This window comes from Erinaceus europaeus, chromosome 17 (genome assembly GCF_950295315.1).
Source record: "Erinaceus europaeus chromosome 17, mEriEur2.1, whole genome shotgun sequence".
In the NCBI taxonomy this organism is placed as follows: Eukaryota; Metazoa; Chordata; class Mammalia; order Eulipotyphla; family Erinaceidae; genus Erinaceus; species Erinaceus europaeus.
In genome coordinates, this window is record NC_080178.1 from 46,728,038 (window position 1) to 46,737,691 (window position 9,654).

General features: G+C 43.3%; 1 pseudogene; it reads right to left on the reverse strand.

Moving 5' to 3' along the window:
- Window positions 1–5,370: 5,370 nt before the first annotated feature.
- On the reverse strand, window positions 5,371–9,266 carry LOC132533735 (protein SET-like; annotated as a pseudogene).
- Between the last annotated feature and the right edge of the window lie 388 nt (window positions 9,267–9,654).

Below are 9,654 nucleotides of genomic sequence, written 5' to 3' on the forward strand. Positions count from 1 at the left end.
TCAAAGATGTCCTTGAGGTGTAGGTGGGAAAGTGTTTTACCAATGTTTTCCTCGAAGTATTTGATTGTTTCTGGTCTGACATCTAGGTCTTTGATCCATTGGGAGTTGATTTTTGTTTCTGGTGAGATAAAATGGTTCAATTTCATTCTTCTGCATGTTACAACCCAGTTTCCAAGCACCATTTATTGAAGAGAGCCTCCTTTTTCCATTTAATCCTTTGGGCCCCCTTATCAAAGATTAGATATCCATAGGTGTTGGGATTTATTTCTGGGCTTTCAATTCTGTTCCCCTGGTCTGTGTGCCTTTTTTTGTTCCAGTACCATGCTGTTTTGATGATGATGGCTTTATAATATAGTTTAAGGTCTAGGAGTGTGATGCCTCCATTTCTGTTTCTTTTCCTCAAGATGGTTTTGGCAATTCTAGGTGTTTTCACGTTCCAGATAAATGATTGTAGTGTTTGTTCTATTCTCTTAAAGAAGCTTGATGGAACTTTGATGGGTATTGCATTAAATTTGTATATGGCTCTGGGGAGAATATTCATTTTGATGATATTTATTCTCCCAATCCATGAGCATGGCTATTTTGCTAGCTCTTTGTGGCTAAACTCACTGTGCTGGCTCCTGATTCTGGGATAAGAATTGTATTATCACACTGCCACGAGTTCCTCGTCTCTTTCTCCAGTGAAGCTAGCACAGCAAGTTGGGGAAGACAGAAAGAGGGAGAGAAATATATACACCTGCATACCTGCTTCATCACTTATAAGGCTACTCCCCTAGAGGTGGGGATTGGGGGCTGTGAACCATGATATTTATATGCTTTGTGCCATGTACACTTAACCCACTGCACTACTGCCCGACCCCCTTTTTTCCCTCTTTATCCCCACTGGCCCTTTCAATTTCTGTGACTGCATTCAATAAATAAATAAATAAAAATTTGAAAAGGATTTATAAAATATTTAATTTATTTCTTAATACAAGGTAGTGGTGGGGTGGGAGATCCAGAGCATCCTATTGTTTCTGAGTGACACTTTCAGTGTCTCAGCAGATTATGTTCAGAATACAAATAGTAGAGCTGTCTTCACAAACTATTGAGTTCAGTTTAGCTACCATGTACCTGAGAGAGAAAGAGATGTCTGATTCTCTCTCTTAACATCTGGAAAGAAAAGTCAGGTGATCACAAAATACAAAGACTGATTTTTTGACAAGCTTTTTTTTTAGGCTTATGGCCCTTATTTATATAACAAAGATCATGATAATACACCATCTTGCACATTTATTTTTCCTTTTTGAAAATTGTGATTAGTAGTGGTTTACAAAATTCAATGCACTCTCCCACCGCCCAAAGAAAATCACTATAGGTGATTGTGGAAGAGCTTGGCACATGCCCCTGAAGTACTGGTCCCCAGGGCAGGTAGCTAGTTGTGAGGGAGGTCAGAGGTCATGCACTGGGTGGCCCTGTAGTGTGGGCCCTAGAGCCTCCTGCATCTGCTGGACAGAATTCCTCCCCTCCTGGCCTGGCGTATCTGCGAATCATCAAAGGTTTCAGTTGCCTGACAGTTGGCGCAGGGTCTCCACCTTGTTCACTGCTTAGTGGCTGGGAGACTGGTGAGGAAGGGCGGGGTGGGGGTGGTGGTGAGCGCCAGGCTGGGCGGGGAGCAGGGATGTCTGGCCCCAAGCCTGGCCTCTGCAGGCACATCCTGGCTGGGCCTTTCTTTGCTCATCACCCTCTCCAGGAGCTCCAGTTCCCGCCCAGGTCAAGCTGCGTGGCTGGCAGTGTAGACGTCTGTTGGAGCTCCTGTCACCTGGCGGGCAGTCGGGAGTTCTCATCTGGTCTGAGGACTCTGTTTTTTTAATGACCCCGGTGCTTGGACAGTGTATACCTACCGGGCCGGGTGTAGCCTGGAGGACTCCAGGGCAAGCCGGACCTGAGGTTCTCCCCAGTCGCCCCGTGTTGGTCGGTAGCAGGCCTCCTTGTAAGGTCCCCAAAGAGGATGCCCACTGGGCTAGATTGTGTGACAGGGGCGAGGTCACCCCCTGAAATGGTCACGAATACTCTGGAGGCAGCCTGGCTCGCCACCTTGGAAGACGCCTGGAAATGTCCCAGAGCTCTGCTTTCTTGCTGCTGTTCAGTGTTGCAGCCTTTTTGTTGAATGGTGTTAAGGACCACAGTAGCGCGCCTTCCTACAGTGCGCTGGGCCAGGCCTCGAACCTGGATCGTGAGCATGACAAAACTCTGTACTATCTGAGTCAGCTGTTTTAGAGACTCCTTGGATACTTATAAATCTGTTTTTTATTTAAAGATTTCATTCACTCGGTGATATCTTAAATACTTATTTTAGATCACCTGGGACTTCAGAGCCTCAAGCATGAGTCTCCTTGCATAACCGTTATGCTATCTACCCCTGCCCTGTATGTCATTTTTTTTAAAAAAAGGTCATTGTACACCTGAGAGGTGATGTTGTTGTACTCTCATGCAAGAAGTTTTGAGTTCAAGCCTTGGCATCTCATGCCAGAGTGATGCTCTGGTTCTCACTCTGTCTCCCTCTCCTCCTCCATAACCTCTGTCTTACTAATATATAAATAATTTAGGTTTTCAGAAAAAGTACAGAAGTTGAGTTCATTTCCGTTTAACATCCTCCAAGAATAATTCTTCTTTTAAAGTATTGATATGAAATTATGGGTATATGTTATGTGTGAGCATGTGTATTCATAGCCTCTGGTATACTGTGTGGTATACTGTCAGCATCTGTTGAACCATTTATACATAAGGTAAGATACCAGTATTTTAGGAACTTTTATGCAAGGAGACTCAGTAATACAGTGTCTGCTTTCTTTTTTTTTTCTTTTGCTTTATTTTAGTTTTCTTATATTTTATAGGACCGAGAGAAATTCTGAGGGGAAAAGAAAGACACCTGCATCACTGCCTTACTACCCCTAAAGCTTCCCTCCTCCTCCACCTCCTGCAGTTGGGGGCTGAGATCTTGAACCTGGGTCCTTGTGCATGGTCTTGTGTAATCCAAGTGTGCCACTTACCCGCCCTTGATGTGTATACTTCTTTTTTTTAAAGATTTTTAAAAATATTTATTCATTTTTCTTTTTGTTGCCCTTGTTGTTTTTATTGTTGTAGTTATTATTGTTGTTGTTATTGGTGTCACTGTTTGGATAGAACAGAGAGAAATGGAGAGAGGAGTGGGAGAAAGAGAGAGGGAGAGAAGATAGACACCTGCAGACCTGCTTCACTGCTTGTGAAGTGACTCCCCTGAAGGTGGGGAGCCAGGGGCTTGAACCGGGATCCTTATACCGGTCCTTGTGCTTTGTGCCATGTACGCTTAACCTGCTGTGCTATCCCCCAACTTTCAATGTGTACATTTCTTAACCTGCCCTGATCATCTTAGTTGTCATGGGTCAAGAAGCTCTGTTGATAGAAATGCAGTTGGCATCAGGTTCTGAATTAATCTACTGTGACTTTCAGTTTGACTGAGAAGATTATTTGTAACATTTGGATTCTGAAAAGGAATTTTATGATGGTTTTCTTTTCCAGTTAACGGTAGTTCAACTCTGATAAAGCTCATTGGCTATGATACTCCCACAGCTCAAAGTTTGATGAAATTGCAGTTTCATTTTTACATCTGCACTCACTTCTTTACTATTTCATTTCATTATTCATTTGGATAGAGACAGACATTGAGAGGGAAGGGAGAATTAGAGAAGAGAGGGAAGGAACATCTGCAGCACTAACATATTCAGCAGTAGCATCAGCAGCACTGCTTCACCACTCATGACGCTTCCCTCCCTGCAGCAGTTAGGGACCAGAGGCTTGAACCCAGGTCCTTCTGCACTGTCATATGCACTGTACTGGTGTGTTACCACCTAGTTCCTGAATTACATTTTCAGACTGAAAATAGACTGGAATAGTCAGACTGGAATAGTCTGGGAATGATGTTTCAAAACTACGATGAGGGCCAGGCGCTAGCGCACCGGGTTAAGCGCACATAGTGTGAAGCACAAGGATGTGCACAATGATCCCAGTTCAGTTCCCTGTGGGGGGGAGGGGGGAGTCATTTTGCAAGCCATGAACCAGGTCTGCAGATGTCTGTTTTTCTCTCCTCCTCTCCAACTTCCCCTCCTCTCAATTTTTCTCTGTCCTGTCTAACAGCAGTCATAACAAGAATAACAGCAGCAACAATGGACAAAAGATGGCCAACAGGAGCAGTCAATTTGTAGTGCCAGCACTGGGCCCCAGCTATAACCCTGGAGGCAAAAACAAAAACAAGCAAACAAACAAAAGCTGAAAAGGTGCCTGCTTTGCCATAGATTCAAGATCTGAGAGAAAGGAGGAAAAAAGCTAGAATTCTATGCACTACTACACAGAAGCCCCCAGCTTCTAGCAGAGTTGAGGGAGCAGAAAGTTGTTCTTTGTTCCCACGGAGCATGGTGGTATTGATTCCAAAAGTTTTTGTTGAAAAAGGATGGGGGAGTTGGACCCCTATTATCCTATGGTTTTATCAGTGTTTGATTTTATAAATAAAAAAATTGAAAAACAACAACAACACAAAGCTGTCTTTTTGCTAACTGCAGAAAGATAAAGGTTTTCTTAAAAATGTTTTAAGTGGAAAAAAATATTAGTTTGCTGCAAAATATATACCTGAAAGCAGAAGTACACTAGAGTTTGCAGTGAGTATCCCCCTAACACTTCCTCTCCACTTTTCCAAACTTTGGGTCCATGATTGCTCAACAATTAGTTTGGCTTTGTATGTGAACTCTCTTTTCAGTCACCAGGTTCCAGATGTCATCAGGATGCAGGCCAGGCTTCCCTGGACTGAAGACCCCACCAATGTGGCCTGGAGCTCCACTTCCCCAGAGGCCCACCATACTAGGGAAGGAGAGAGGCAGACTGGGAGTATGGACTGACCAGTCAACACTCATGTTCAGCGGGGAAGCAGTTACAGAAGCCAGACCTTCCACCTTCTATTACCCACAATGACCCTGGGTCCATGCTCCCAGAGGAATAGAGAGTGAGAAAGCCATCAGGGGAGGGGGTGGGATATGGAGATTGGGTGGTGGGAATTGTGTGGAGTTGTACTCCTCCTACCCTATGGTTTTGTTAATTAATCCTTTCTTAAATAAAAAAATAAAAAATAAAAAAATATTAGTTTGGAACAGAAAAGGATAGAGATTCTTTTCAACTGTATTCTGTCAAGGTATCCTCCCCCCCAATAAGTTGATAACTATTGTATAAAGGAGAGATGAGACCTCAAAGACAGGGTGATTGTGTACAAGGGGAGAGAAAAAAACAGAAAAAAATAAAGACTGCAACTAGCTCCCAGGGACAGGAGAAAATTTAAAAATGCAGGAATTAATCAGTGTTTCATTAGTCATCTCCTTCATCTTCCTCTCTTTCCTCCCCCTCATCACCATCTTCTTCTCCTTCATCCTCGTCTCCTTCTTCATATCTTCTTTTTTTAAAAAAATATTATTTTTATTTGTTAATTGGATAGAGATGGTCAGAAATCAAGAGGGAAGGGAGGGATAGAGAGGGTGAGAGACAGAGAGACAGCTGCAGTACTGCTTCACCACTTGTGAAGATCTCCCCCCTGCAGGTGAGAATTGGGGGCTTGAACCCAGGTCTTTGTGCATTGTAACATGTGAGCTCAACCAAGTGCACCACCACCAGGCTCCCACTTCTTCATATCTTCTCATCTTCTTCTTCTTCTTCTTCTTCTTCTTCTTCTTCTTCTTCTTCTTCTTCTTCTTCTTCTTCTTCTTCTTCTTCTTCTTCTTCTTCATCATCATCATCATCACCTTCCCCCTCGCCTTATTCATCATCCATATCAGGAACCAAGTAGTATTGTAGTGAATTTGGCCAGATACCATCTTCAATGACCTCTCTTAACTCACCTGCATCTGCATGAGAATGGTCAATAAAGCAGGTGAAGAAGGTCTCTGGTTCCTCATGCTGTCTCTTCCTGTTGGTTTTATATTGTGTTTGACTTGAACATTTGATCAAATCCTTTCCAGATTTCCATTTGATTTCAGTGGATCCTTCAAAAGAAGGATCACCACTCTCATTCAGATAAAATTCTTTGAAGAGAACTTTATTTTCAAAGTAAGGGTTTTCAACAAAATAGAAGTCTGTTCTATTACCTGATTTACTATCTTTGAATACTGCCACTTCAACTCTTGTCAAGTAATGCAGTGCCTCTTCATCCTCTTCCCCAAGCAGTGTAGACACTTGTGGGTGGTTGACAAATGTTACCCCAAACTTTGGCATATTGGCCAACAATTCTGATCTCTTCTGAAAAAGTGGTTGGCAGAGTTTGTTATATTTCTGTTCTAACTTCAAAATTGTCACTCCCCAGAAATCAGCTTGGTAAAAAAGCAACAGGATTCAATTGAATATATCCATGAAGTACAGAATGAAATAGACTTAAGGAACAAGCCAGCTAGTAGATTTCTGGAATTTTCTATCTCACCTTAACTCTAATCCCTGAGAGTCTCATCTAAGACTCTTTGCTGACTCTCTGCTACTTAAAAGAGTCAAAGTTCAGATATCTGCTAGGTAAGGAGGATGGCCTAGGTAGATAACAGCAATGCATCAAGTGAGCTGAATGTACCGTGTTCCATTATATATATCTTGAGTTGTAGTTCTAAACTGAGCTATGTGGCTTAATAGAAAATAGTAGGGTCCTCATGTCTGTGGCTCATGTGACTTTGCTTGAAGCATATGGAGAAATCCAAAGTTTTTTTTGTTGTTGTTGTTTTTTTTTTTTTTAAGGTGCTCAAGATACCTACAAGTTGTCAGACAACCTTTTGATGACTGGTCCTTCGATTTAGAGATTTTCTTTGTTATCTTAAGTTGCTATTTATGCAATCTTCTTTCATTCTCTCCTATCTCCCCTATTTCTCTCTCTCTCTTCCTCTCTCTCTATCTCTCCCCCCTCTGCCAGGACCTGAACCTGTCACCTTCTTCTTCTTCTAGCGTTTGCCCTTCTTCTGTAGCCAGTCAAGAGCGTCAGGTTGAGCCTGATGTAAAGTTTCGAGACCTCCTTTGAATCTGGAGAGGTGGCAGTCGTTGACTATGTGGGTCATAGTCTGTCTGTAGCCGCAGGGGCAGTTCGGGTCATCTCTGGCCCCCCAGCGATGGAACATAGCGGCGCACCAGCCATGGCCTGTTCAATAGCGACTGAGGAGGGCCCAATCATAACGTGCTAAGTCAAAGCCGGGTTGACGCTTGCAGGGGTCTGTGATGAGGTGTTTGTTCTTTACCTCAGCTGACTGCCAACTCTGAATCCAAGAGACTGGAACAGAAAAGTTCAGTGTAGGCATAGGGGACCAGATTGGGTGACGAGATGTCAAGCGTTGGACAGGGTGGGCGAAGATATCCGCATATATTGGCAGGTCCGGTCGAGCATAGACGTGGGAAATGAACTTAGATGATACCGCATCCCGACGAATATCTGGTAGGGCGATGTTGCTAAGAACTGGCAGCCATGGAACTGGGGTGGAATGGATGGTTCCAGAAATTATCCTCATGGAGGAATATAATTTGGAATTGACCAAGTGGACATGGGGGCTACGGAAGCATACTGGGGCACAGTATTCTGCAGTGGAATAGCATAATGCCAGAGATGATGATCGTAGTGTGGAAGCGCTCAAGCCCCATGAGGAGCTGGCCAGTCTTGCAATGATGTTATTCCTCGCGCCCACCTTTGCTGCAGTTTTTATGAGATGTTTGTGAAATGACAGAGTGCGATCGAGAGTAAAGCCAAGATAGACTGGCTGGGCTTCATGCCGGATTCTCGTATCGCCAAGCTGCACATTAAGCTCACGCGAGGCCGAGGCATGGTGTAGATGGAAAACAAATGATACCATTTTTGCAGTGCTAGGGATTAGTCGCCATTTTTTACAGTAATCAGATATCAGAGACATGTCTTTCGTGAGTGTTTCCTTGAGGATGTCGAACTTTGATGCCTGAGTTGCACAGCAGATGTCACGTATTTCTCATCTTACAGAGAAATTCCTATCACCCGCCCAAGCTGGTTTCCGCCCAGGAAGATCTACCTGCGAACAAGCCCTAGCCCTCTCAACTTACATTGAAAATGGATTACAGAAGAATTTAAAGTCGGGTGCTTTCTTTGTTGATCTCACAGCAGCCTATGACACGGTCTGGCACCGTGGTCTCCTAGTCAAGATCTCAAGATGCCTGCCTCCATGGGTGGCCAACACTATATCATTTCTTCTCCAAAACAGAAGATTCCGGGTGCATCTGGGTGACAACTCTAGCAGATGGAGACTTGTCTCAAGTGGCCTCCCCCAGGGCTCTGTTCTGGCTCCTACGCTATTTAATATTTACATCAATGACCTCCCAGAAACTTCTTCAAGGAAGTTCATCTATGCCGATGACCTGTCACCTCAAAGCATCAGACACAAAAAATAATTTTGCATAGCCACTTATCCTCTCTCCTTGGCCCATTATGCATTATATTAAGCACTTAGCACTGTTGTTGTAGAGTAAGAATGTGTTATAGGTTCCTATTGTATTATTCTCTCTTCAGTGTATCTATAGGACCTCTAAAGCCTCAAATAAAAAGATTGTAAGGAAACCAACTCTCTCTCTCTCTCTTAATTCTGCAGTCAACTTTCTACCTAGACTTCTAGGTTAAAAACCCATCGCAGCCTCTGGAAATATTGCACCTGTAACATTGCTTATCACATTGTGCTTCATAAGTCTGTCTTTACAAAAACAAGAACCAAAAGGTAACAGGCTGTTTTTTTTTTTTTGGGGGGGGGAGTGCAAACTATACTAAATGTATTTTGAGTTGTATCTTGATTTAGGAATATTAGATATTTCCATTCATGCCTTCCTATAGTGTTCCAGCATTTGTGCTCCAAAATGAAGACAGTAGGGATGTCCAGGGCTCACAGTCTCTCAGGAGGAAGCTAGGGCTGCATGGTCATCAGCAGTTCCAAATACACTAGAGACTTCACTTACCTTGTTTAGTAACTTTGCTTTAGAATGTTAATTCCACAGGCAGAGTGTGTGTGTGTGTGTGTGTGTGTGTGTGTGTGTGTGTGTGTGTGCTCACTGCATTTCCTATGCCTGAGACAGTGTTGTCTGTAATGCTCAAAAGTCAATTGTAAGCAAGCATGCTGGGATTGAAGTCCAGGCTTATCAGACACATAGATCCCTAACCTCTGCAATGCAGATCCCAGAAAAGAACCACTGAGACAACTTCCATTGGCTATATTTGCTTCTAAGATGATCATTACTCTAGATGTGAAATTGTATAGTTGTTGTTTTCCTATAGCATACAACAGTCCATCAAAGAACACCAAAACAGAACCTAAGACCTCTGAGACTACAACTTGTAAGGATCCTGAGAAAGCAGAACAGGTACTGGTCTCTCAAGACAAGCAAAGGATGGGGTGTCTGCCACTGAACACAAATAGGGCTGGGAGAACAAGGAGTCTCAGTTGACATAGACCCTGAACTTCAAGCAGAATTGTGGCCACTCCTGCAACTGGAGGTCTAAGCCTATCAAACACATTGTACTGATTGTTGTTCATACACCTTTTTATCAAACACAGTCCTGGAGTAATCCAGTCTTGGGAGAGCACAGGAAGAATTCTGAAGGTAAGAAAGAAAAAGGTAAGA